This window comes from Natrix helvetica, assembly GCF_964273705.1.
Source record: "Natrix helvetica genome assembly, chromosome: 6".
NCBI classification, from domain to species: domain Eukaryota; kingdom Metazoa; phylum Chordata; class Lepidosauria; order Squamata; family Natricidae; genus Natrix; species Natrix helvetica.
In genome coordinates this window covers 54394916-54406896 of record NC_138553.1, presented here as the reverse complement: position 1 = coordinate 54406896, position 11981 = coordinate 54394916, and the positions used below count along the sequence as shown (strand labels likewise).

The 11981-nt window shown below is 43.6% G+C and overlaps 1 protein-coding gene across 6 annotated transcripts in view; it reads right to left on the bottom strand.

Annotated features, from left to right (window-relative positions):
- Nucleotides 1-11981, bottom strand: part of NELL2 (neural EGFL like 2) — a 407393-nt gene that overhangs the window by 104082 nt on the left and 291330 nt on the right. The window lies entirely within an intron of this gene.

Below are 11981 nucleotides of genomic sequence, written 5' to 3'. Positions count from 1 at the left end.
AGTAAAGCTTCAAACGTCCTTTCATAAACCAAATGACCAGTGCAAGTCCTTTCCACTAGAGTCATCTATGTTTAGGATCACGCATTTGTCACATCTCAGTGTTTTCTGCAGCTCATCACTTACAAAAGCTCCTCTATAATTTTTTTGCTGCTTTGTCTAGATAAAAATTAGTTAATGGACAATTAGATAAAATTGCACCAGAAGCATAAATCTTTTTCACAAATCTATGGTTCATTTTATAAAATGGATTTTTCATTAAATTTATTTTTTAACTGTATAAAATAGGCTAGGGCTGGTTTTGTTATTGTACATTGATAACAACACTATTTATTGTAATTTGTAGTGCCCATATACCAAAGTATGTATTCCATCTTCCGCTATGATGTGTTTATCATCATCAGCACTCAGTGTTATTTTGTTAACGTCTTCGGTGTACATGTGGAGATGGGATCTGATGATGTCCATTTTTCTGTACTGTTCCTGACCCCTGAACAGCGTTTTGTTATAGTCATCATGTGTCAGCCTCTGCTTCACTTGCTTGCTATTGGCTGCCATAGAAATGGAGAGGGTGGAGGCATGGTATTTGGGAAGGGAATTGCATGGTACTGGAGGAGTTATGTAGAAGAGAGTTTTGTTCTCACCATCTTCTGTGTATGCTGATGGTCAATATTTGGTCTTGATCAAGGCCAATTGTCTCACACACCAACCTGATGAGGCTTTTTGAAGATGCACCCCACATGGCACCTTAGGGAGTTGTAGATTGGACACTGGGCTGGGGTAATTGGAGGGAGAGGGCTGGATAATCATTTGATATGTACTTGTTCACGCCTCTTTGGCTCAGATCTTGCTTTCCTTTTCGCTGCTTTCAATTCATATCTAGTAAAAGTACTTTATCTCTATTCAAATGGAGTTGAGGTTTTTCTTTCTTGGATACTGAAGGAGGCATGCCCGACATCATGGGCGATAGTATCAACCCTGAAGCTGACCTGACTGAGGCCATTTTGAGGCTTCAGTGTTGCCCAACTGGAGTGAAGGATAGGGAGGGGAGAATAGAGATATGTCAGGATAATGATTTAAGAGCTGATTAGCTGCTACAATGATGTAATGCTAGGAATAAGCCAGCAAGGTTTTTTGAATGATATCACTTTAAGAGCCTGTAATAAGAAGAGGCCTTGTTGGGGCATATCTCTCTCTTCATGTGTGCTTCTGTGCTGTAATTGCTGATTGGTGTTTCATTGAGGTCTGACTAAAGTATGTCTATGTATAAATTCTTTGTGGATAAATCCACTATTTAAATACAAACCTCTGTTTACTGTATTTGCTCCTGGCTTGTCTCATATAGTCACACTGTGCACACCCTGACAGTTTATGGGCCCAGAGAGAAGGCCAGAGTGACTAGAGAGACTAGAGAGAAGAGAAACCCAGTGAGAGCTTGCACCAGAGTCATAGGGGTTGTGCATCGTGGTTTGTTAGTGGTTAGTGCTTGTAACAGAAACAAGCAACATGGCTTCCATCAGTGTAATGGAAGGAGGTTTCATAGTGTCTCGGCTGAATGAGACAAACTATCTCTCCTGGAGTGTAAAGATGGAGATGTATCTGTGAAGGGAGGAGTTGTGGACAATAGTTACCAATCAATCAGCAATCCTGGATGATGAGGACTGGAGAAGAAATGAAAAGGCATTAGGCAGCATAATTCTGGCTTTAGTGGACAGTCACTTGACACACGTGAGGAGCAGGGGTGGTTTGCTGCCAGTTTTATTACCAGTTGCAACATGCATACTGTGTATGTGTGCACTGTTTAATGTGCGACTGCATGTGCAGTCACTGAAATCCAAAATGGTGGTGGCCCAGCAGCAGCAAGGGAACCAATTTGTAGGTGTGGCAGGCATGAGTTACTATCCCGTTCTGCGACCCAGGCCTGACTTCCACTACTGGTTCGGCTGAACTGGGCCGAACCGGCAGCAACCCACCTCCGGTGAGGGGTCTCCAGTCTGCAAAAGAATACAGGGAGTCATTGCACAATGTGTATGTTAAAGAGACTGTGGGCAGTAAAGTGCTGCTGATAAGGAGACTGTATAAAGCACAACTGAAGCTGGGTCCACACATCTGCAGGCTATGAGAAAGACATTCCTGGAATTAGAAGAAAGAGGAATGATGTTTACTGAGGCACACAAGGTATATGTGGTGCTTAGTTTGTTGGAGACATCATGGGACATTCTCATGACTACCCTAGAGTCTATGCAAGAGAGGGACTTATCCATGGGGTATTTGACTGGCCGATTGTTGGAGGAAGAACAGAAATGGCTTGAAAGACCATAGGAAAGGAAGGAGATAATGCTCAACACAGGCCAACATCTGCAACATCTGAAGAGGCAAGCAGAGCAGTTGACAGTTTACACAGGGAAACATTGTATGGTTCTACAGAGCATCTCTAGAGACACTGCCCTGAGAGGAGTAGGGCTACTCAACACACGAGGAGTGTTTCTTCATTGTCATTTTTTCCCTAGCAGCAACAACATCTGAAAACACTAGAAATACCTGGACAGTGTTGGACAGCGCGGTGAGTCAGCATATTACAAATGAACCACAAATGTTCTCTGGCTTGAGACCAGCTAAGCAACCTTGTTAGTCGTTAAAAGGGAAGGCAAAGTCTATGTACCTGGGATAGGGAAAACATTAAGCTATGTATTGTATGCATCTGAATTAGATCATAAGCTGTTGAGTATTTCCAGTTTAGATAGCTAAGGATATGAAATACTATTTGTTGGAGGACAATACTCCATAAGGAAAGGTGGAAGAATTTGTGCACAATGGATTAAGCATTATGGTATGTACATAATAGGAAGGCAAGAGAATAGTTGTCCATGAACATACATACATGACAATTGTGTACATTTATTGCACAGGAGATTGGGGCAAGCAAGTTTTAGAATACTGTAGAAGATGCCAGACCTAGCTGAAGGGCTTAAACTAAAGCAATGTAAGATGTACTTAGATTGCACTATTTGTAAAGAGTCCAAGTCCAAGCAGAGTCTTGTGCATGCTGACATGATTGGCCCTATGGCACCCTCTTTAGGAGGAGCTACATATACTCTAGTAATAGTGGATGACTACATGAGATATGGGTTTTGTTATCTGCTAAAAAGAAAACAGAGGTATTGTAACAATTCAAGCAATGGTTAAGACTTGTAGAGCAAAGATATGGTTGTAAAGTATGCAAGTTGCAAACGGACAGGGAACAGAGTTCATGTCTGATAATTTCCAAAGATGGTTAAGGAGTTTAGGCATAAGGCAGAGATATACGAATCAGGACTCACAGGCTGAAAACAGAGTTGGTGAAAGATGGAATTACATATTGCAAACCATGAAAGACTCACTGCTAGCAGATGCAGGAATGAGTAGAGTATACTGAGGGGAAGCCATGAACACAGCAAATTATATAATAAACAGAAGATTGGAGTCTTGCTATAAATAAAACTCCATATTTCCTATTGTACAGAAGAAACCTTCATTGGCTCACCTAAGAATATTTATGCCTGGATACATAGTCCCAAAGGCACCAGGAGAAAAGGACTGGAAAAGTCCAGGAAGCTTAGGTTTGTTGGTTATGAGCCAAGTTCAAAAGGATATAGGTTCACAGATGGAACCAGAAAAGTGATGATTTCACAGTCTACTAGTTTTGCAGAACAAAATAATAGGTTGCATGCTAATTCTGAGGTGTTCATGCCAATACATAGCATGAGTTCTCCAGAAGGAGAAGCTATGCAAAGTCCGATGAAGGATAGATAGGAAAACAAGTCAGAAGTAGACCTAGAAAAAGACAAACCTGAGATTAAAAAGAGAAGGCACAGAAATGCAGGAACAAATGCAGGAACTAAGGAGATCTAAAAGAAGTAATAAAGGTATACCTCTTGATCGATTTACCGCAAGTGGGGTTAGGGTATATAGTGTTTCTGTAATTACTAAAGGATGCAAATGCAAATGTAGCTGTACCAGTATTTGAAGACTATGTTACATATATAAAGATGGAAAGAGGAGAACGCATCAGAAGCAGGAGTAAACATGTAGACATGAAATATTGTAATATTATGGAGGCTGTAAAGGATACATTGATAAGATTATAACAATGTTCCACTGACCATAATATAACCAAAATATTAACGAAGCGTGTAAATTTAGACAAACATCAGGAATATGTTAAAGCATTTGGATTAACAGCTGTTCAGCTTTAAATGGCAGGAGTGTCAGCATAATGATTTAAGAGCTGACCAGCTGCTACAAAGATGTAATGCTAGGAATGAGTCAGCAAGGTTTTGGAGCTAATATCACTTTAAGAGCCTCTAATAAGAAAAGGCCCTATTGAGGTGCATCTCTCTCTTCATGTGTGCTTCCATACTGTAATTGCTGATTGCTGTTTGTTTGAGGTGTGACTAAAGTACATGTATGTATATATTCTTTATAGATAAAACTACTATTTAAATACAAACCCCTGTTTACTGTATTTGCTCCAGGATTGTCTCACATAGTTACACTGTGCACACTCTGAAAATATAGTTGGGGCTTATAGCCAAAACCAAATACTTTCTCCTGGGAACCAAGGACATTGCTACAGGTGGTCGGAGAGAGGATGTCAGGGCAGCCTCCATTAGTAACCAAGAAAGAAACCACTCAACTCCATTTTTCAGAATTAAGAGTACTTTTACTGGTTATGAGTAGATAGCAGCTAGGCAAAGCAAGATCTGAGGCAAAAGCGCACATAATCATAGATATCAATATGTGACCCAACTCCCTCCCCCTAGTAACCCCATCACCCAGTCCAATCCGCACACCCCACAGGTGTCACGTGGGCTGCATCTTCAAAACCCATCATCAGGTTGGTATGCCGGATGGTTGCCCTTGGCGGCAATTCCACTATCTGCAGTATGCGCAGTAGATGGTGAGAAAAACACTCCCTTCTTCATTCACTCCTGTGCTGAAGCTTCCCCTCCCAAATACCATGTCATCCCCCCCTTCCCCGTTTCAATGGCAGCTGAAAGCAAGCAGCAAAGCAGAGGCTGACATCTGGCCCTCCGTCAGGAAAGGACATCATCCCTGGAAGAAAAAAAACGTAGAGAAAAACAACAGGAACAAGACAGTTTAGACATATATATGTCAACATGAGTCAGGGTTTATCGGGATAGGTAGAGTAGAATTTCCGCAAAAGACTAGGAACCCTAACATGGGACCTATCAACCCATTCAGCTTGGGAGAGGGAAAAATGTTTCCAGGAGACCACATATTGAATCTAATTCCTATGTTTCTTGGAGTCCAAAATCTCTTTGATCTCAAAATGCTGCTCTCCCTCAATGAGAAGAGAGGCAGGTGGCGGCGGTACGGGTGTCCAAACAGAGGAAGTGTGCACTGGTTTCAGAAGGTTAACATGAAACACAGGGTAAATACGGTTGAGATGCTTTGGCAATTCCAACTGTACAGAAACAGGATTAATGACCTTCATAATAGGAAACGGACCAACATACTTAGGCCCTAATTTCTTCGACTTTTGGGTAGTTTGGAAAAATTTGGTAGACAGAAAAACTAGATCCCCAATCTTGTACTCCCTTTCTTTCACCCTCTTTTTGTCAGCTTGTTTCTTGTGTGCCCGATGAGCAGCTTCCAATGTATTTCGGGCTATGGGCCAGACTTGTTGGAGCTGGTCACTCCAGTCGGAGAGGGATAAGACTTGTGGCTTTTCACAGGGTAATTGTGGGATAGGTACAAAGTCCTGCCCAAACACAACTCTAAAAGGGGTGAAACCAGTGCTGCTGTGCACAGAGTTGTTGTATGCTACTTCAGCATGTGGTAACAGTTCAGTCCAATTATCCTGCTGATAATTGATGAAACACCGGAGGTACTGCTCCAAAACAGAGTTAGTCCTCTCACAAGCCCCATTAGTCTGAGGATGGTGGGAGGAGCTTAACCCCTGGGCGGAGCCAATCAACTTCAAAAACTCCTTCCAGAAGAGGGAGGTGAACTGTACCCCTCTATCTGAAATGATGCGTTCTGGCACCCTATGCAAATGGTATATATGTGTAATAAACAATTTGGCTAAAGATTTAGCTGAAGGGATTTTGGAACAAGGCACAAAATGAACCTGTTTAGAGAACAAGTCCGTGACCACCCAGACCACGGTATTTGCTTGACTCTCTGGTAAATCGACAATGAAATCCATTGATATTTCCTTCCACAGGGATCCAGGACGGGCTACACCTTGAAGCAGGCCTTGGGGCTTTCCTGGTGGCCGCTTAGTGGCAGCACATATGGGGCAACTGGCCACATAGGACTCAATGTCTTTTTTCAAAGATGGCCACCAAAATTGTCTTTTAATGAGATGCAGAGTTTTCACAAACCCAAAATGCCCTGCCATGTGGGAATCATGAGCCCGTTGTAGCACAAAAGACTTCATGCTTGCAGGAACATACAATTTAGCGCCTATCCAAGCCAGTCCATCTTTCATGGTGCATTCATTTGAATGTTCCTTAAACCAGTCATCGGACTCAAGGCCTTCCTTGAGTTTGCAGATGAGGTCTGTTATGACGTCCAAATTAGAGTTGCTTTGGCTTCTGGTAACTAGCAAGACTCTTCACTGGGATGACTGGAAGTACCATGCTTAGCTTCAAACTGTTGTATTGTGGGAGTCTGGATAATGCATCCACCATGAAGTTCTTCCCTCCAGGGATGTACTTTAGGGTGAAATTGAATCGGTTGAAATGTTGCGCCCAACGCATTTGTTTAGGAGACAGTTTTTGAGGGGTCTTTAACACCTCCAGATTTTTGTGATCAGTCCACACCTCAAAAGGGTGTTTAGTTCTCTCAAGGAAATGTCGCCAGGTCACCTCCCAAATACCATGTCACCCCCCCTCCCCATTTCAGTGGCAGCCAAAAGCAAGCAGCAAAGCAGAGGCTGACAGAGGAGGAGTGAAGTTACCAGGCAACTGGATGACTTGATTGGACCTGTTTGTGACTGTTTGGGGAAGGCAGCAAATGTTTACTTTTAATTAGGTGAAAACCGCAGGAACATTCAGAGTTGGTTTCCACCAGCTTGTGCCAATATGGTATATCCAAGAAAATTGTTCTTTGGGGAATTTACCTGCCTCAGAGTTCTGTTTGCTATTATGTAATAAGTAATATGGTGTATTACTTGGAACCTTGACATTAAACCAACCATCCTAATTTTGCTGGTCTACCCAGTCTACCCCGAAGCAGGAAGACTCAGGGAAGATGGTGGGATGGAGAAGAGAGGGGACAAGGCCACAGGTCCCTGTGGTGGGGTCCTGGAAAGCCTGAAGGCCCCCTCAGAGACCCAACGGATGGCAGAGTCAGTGGCAGAGATCATGCACCAAGTGGGCTTCTGGCCCAAAGTCTCCACCAAGTGGCTGGTTACCGGGGACCTGTATCAGGCGGGGGAAGACTACCCCAATGATCAAGCAATAGTTCAAATGATTACTGATAACCTCACAGGAGAAATGGCAGAGTGGATGACCCATCTACGCAATGAGAACATGCCAGAATTGGGAAATGTCAATGTTTTTCTGCAGGAGCTGAGGGCCAGACTCAAGGACAAATCCCAAGCCCAGGAAGCTGAGGTGGAAATCAAGGGAATCAAGCAAAGGAGCCACGCAGTCAAAGAGTACATCCGAGAGTTCAGGAGAATCGCTGGCAAGCTGCAGCACTGGCCTGAGTCTATTTCTTTAAGGAAGGCTTAGATAAGGAGCTGCTCCACATCCGGGTGCCGTCCACCAAGCAATGCCAGAGGGAGGTGCCGAGGGGCAGGGCCTTCTCTGTGATGGGCCCAGCCCTCTGGAATGACCTCCCCCCCGACATTAGGACAGCAACCGATCTCCGCTCCTTCCGCACGAAACTCAAGACCCACCTGTTCCAACTAGCCGGCCTGGCCTGAATTATAGCTTTCTTCTAATCCCCCTGGATAAAATTTTAAATTAAGTTTGACTCTGGGTATTTTAATTGTTTTTAATTGCATTTTGCTGTTTTTAATTAATTGATTATTTATTTATTTGTGTTGTACATTGCTTTTTATATCTCCTCCTTGTTATTTATTTGTTGTGTAATAAATTGTACGCCGCCCCGAGTCCCTTGGTGGAGAGGGTGCGGCATATAAATTAGATTAATAAATAAATAAATAAATAATAAATCTGCATCTGCTGAGGCGTTCCCAACCAAATCCACGAGTAGTACCATATGGCAATGACCATGGAACTTGAGCTCCACCAGCATGAAGGAAGGATCGACCAATAAGAAACCCAAAAGCCAACCCACCAAATGGAAGGACAGCCAAAGGGAACCTCAACAATTAAATGATTTTGATGCAGCCAGCAAGACCACTGAGTGACTGAATGCTTGGCTCCAGCCCCCATCCCACAAGCAAAGACCTCAGAGTTGCCAAGTTAAAAAAAACCTCCATGAAAAGCTACAGAGAGGGGAAAATGTTCCCTCCAAGCCATGAAGCTCCCCGCTCCCCTCAATGGGGAAGAGGGAACTCTGGTCCTGGAAGCCCAGCTGTCGATAGCCTATGACAGCAATGACAATGGCAAGGATGATGTTTTCTGGATAAACATTTAAACTGAACAGAGAGGACAGAGAATGAATTGATACAGAACATTTCTGTCCCCAGCAATCTGAAATTAATAGGCTATTAGTGCATGTAACATAGATGTTTGTGCAGGTAAGATGATCAGCCCTGCTGCCAAGCAAAACCAAGCATTTAATAGTGAGTTCCATACCATGTGCACTAATCAAACAGGTGGCAAGAAAGTAGGGGCAGGCACAACATAGGTTATGTAGACAGTAAAGATAGGCTCAATCAATATGGACTCAAATGTCTATACACCAATGCACAGAGTATGAGGAATAAACAGGGTGAATTAGAAATTCAAGTAAATGAGGGCAGATATGATATTGTTGCCATTATGGAAACTTGGTGGGATGAACAAACAGCTAGAAAGATTTAAATTATTTAAAAGAAATAGATCAAATAAAAGAGGAGGTGGAGTTGCACTATATATAAGAAATAACTACATCTCTACAGAAATAGAGCACAGCAATGATGAAAATTATTGTTAAGTACTTTGAATATGTTAAGTACCTTGAATGCATGTAGTTTCCACCAAGGTCCGCTGCTACCAGCAGGAACTTTGGCCAATCTTATTGGCCAAAGGCCCTGCCAGTGCCCTATAAAAAGGCTGCTGCAGGACAGAACCTTGTTGGATTGTAAATAGCAGTCACTGAATAAAGAGCTATTGTTACTGAGCCTGAGTCTGCCTCATCTGTTCACCTGATTTAACACTGGTGATGAGGATGGGATTGGAAGGCAACTAGACACTGAAAGAGCAGAAACAATCCAGTAAGTAATCCAGCCCGGAATGAAGTGGGGCAGGAAGCAGCCACCTCAAGCAGCAAATTTGAATTGACTTCAACCAAGACAAAATGACCATGCATGCCCCACCAGCTCCGTATGACCCAGCCACCAAACACTGGGAGTCCTACATGATGAGGTTCAACTGCTTCCTTGAAGCCAACAACCTCCTGGGCATGTCCAAAGGCCGGAAGAAGGCAATGTTTCTATACTACTGTGGACCAGAGGTGTTTGAAACGGCAAAGGACTTATCTGAGTCAACATCACTCCATTTGGTCGCTTGGTCAGTGCTACAACAGACGCTATGAATGCACTATGCTCCTAGATCATCTAAATATATGTGGAGGCATGAATTCAACCTCCTAAACCAGAAGGAAGCCAAAACAATCAACCAATATGTTGCCGCCCTTCAAAAGGCTGCCGCATACTGTGAGTTCAGAGACCTGGATGAGCTCCTCCTAGACTGCATTATATGTGGTGTTTGGGACATTAACTTACAAAGGAGGCTGGTAGCCAAAACCAACCTTACTCTCCAGATCACCCTAGATGAAGCAAGGGCTACCGAGTCCTCGACCAAGTCGACGGAAAAATTGCAGAGATAAAGCAGCCCGAAGAGCGTGTGGAAAACCAAAGGCATGCATCACGAGATCACAGAGTCAGAAGCGTCAGATAGCAATGACGTCTACCATATGCACACTGACCACAAGGAATTGGCATGGAAATTCAAATTGCATTCTTCGTCCTGTGCCAGCTGTGGAGGAAACCACCAGAGATTGGTTTGCTGTTTTCGGGACGCCATCTGCCAGCATTGTGAGCGAAAGGGACACATCACTAGAATCTGCAAGAGCGAGTTTCCTATAGCGACCAGACAGCCAAGAACCAACTGGCATACCCTCCTAAGGCTTGTCTGTTTCAAACCCCTGGGCCTTGAGATGACTGGAATAAACGCCATCCGGGACAACAGCACTGAAGAACTCCTTAAGGAGTTTGAGGAAATATTTGGCACGGGTCTTGGTAAGTATGTGGGGACTCCCATATCTTTTAACTTGGACCCCAACGTAGCCCCAATTAGGCTGAAACCCAGGAGAGTGCCTTTCGCTCTCCGACCAAAAATTGATCTGGAATTGGACAAGCTAATTGGCCAGGGAATCCTAGAGCTGGTAAATAATACATGCTGGAGACCCCTATAGTGACCAGAGTCAAGCCGAATGGGTCAGTCTGCATCTGTGTGGACTATAAGTGTACAATAAATAAAGCCATACAACAAAGCGTTTACCCTGTACCCATTGTACAACACTTACTACATTCACTAGGCCCCAGAAAAGTTTTCACTAAATTGGACATGGCACAGGCATACCAGCAGTTGCCTGCAGATGGTGCTACGGCAGAGGCCCAAACCATTGTGATGCATAAGGGTGCCTTTAAATGCACCTGGCTACAATTTGGTGTTAGTATTGCCCCATGACTGTTCCAAAGTATCATGGACTGACTGTTGCAGGGGATACCTGGAGTTGTCCCCTATTTTGATGACATCTTGGTATCAGCTGCAAACAAGGATCAACTTTTTAAACGACTTACGGTTCTTTTGACCAGAATTAGTGAAAAGGGTCTTTGCCTTAAAAAAGAGAAATACCAAATCAATGTGTCAAGGGTCAAATTCCTAGGGTATCTCATCGACAGCTCAGGGATTCACCCTACAAACAAAAAAATTAAAACCACCCAGGACACCCCCATATCTCTCAACCAGACCGAGCTCCAGGCATTCCTTGGACTTCTTAACTTCTACAGTGTCTTTCTTAAACAAAAGGCTACGGTTGTCGAACCTTTGAATTGGATCCTTGGCAAGATGGCAACATGGACTTGGGGCAGAGCTGAGGCTGCCGCATTTGCTGCAGTGACAAAATTACTGTCAGCGGGGACTTCCGGGTTGTTCCACGAACGTCGTGGGCAGGCTTTTTCTGAGCTTGTCGAATCAATAGGCTGTAGAGGTGTTTTTTTAAGATCTTTAATGCCTTGGACACTCTTGAATTCTTGGAATTTATGAGGGAGAGATACAGCTGTCAGGTAGAGCCACTTGTGTAGCCCCCCAGAAGGATTTATAGCCTCTGGAGTGCGGGCAAGGAGAGCCCCCCTTTGCAGTTGTTGCATTCTCCGGTCTTTTGATGTCCTCCGCTAATGTTTTAGTGGAGCAAGACGCCGGGAACAGCCTTAACTCCGAACATCCCAAGAAGGAAGACTCTTGCAAGTATTTTAAGTTTTAAGTTTGAAAAAAAAATTTTTTTTCTTAAAAAGAACGCTACTGCTGAGTTTGAAAGGTGTGGGCTTAGAACAAGGATTCAAAATGGCGTTAATTTATAGTTGAAAACCTAAAGAAAACGAAAGCTAATTGCTTGCTGACAGCCGGGGCTGGAACGGCTGAAATAACTATTAACAACTCCTAAGTCAGTTTATATAACCTGACCTACTTGGAAGAGTATTTTGTGAGGAAGTTGGGAAGAACTGTCCTCCTTTTTTCTGTTAAATATGGCAACGGATCAAGGGGTGGTTCCCCCAGCTACTACAATGAATCTCC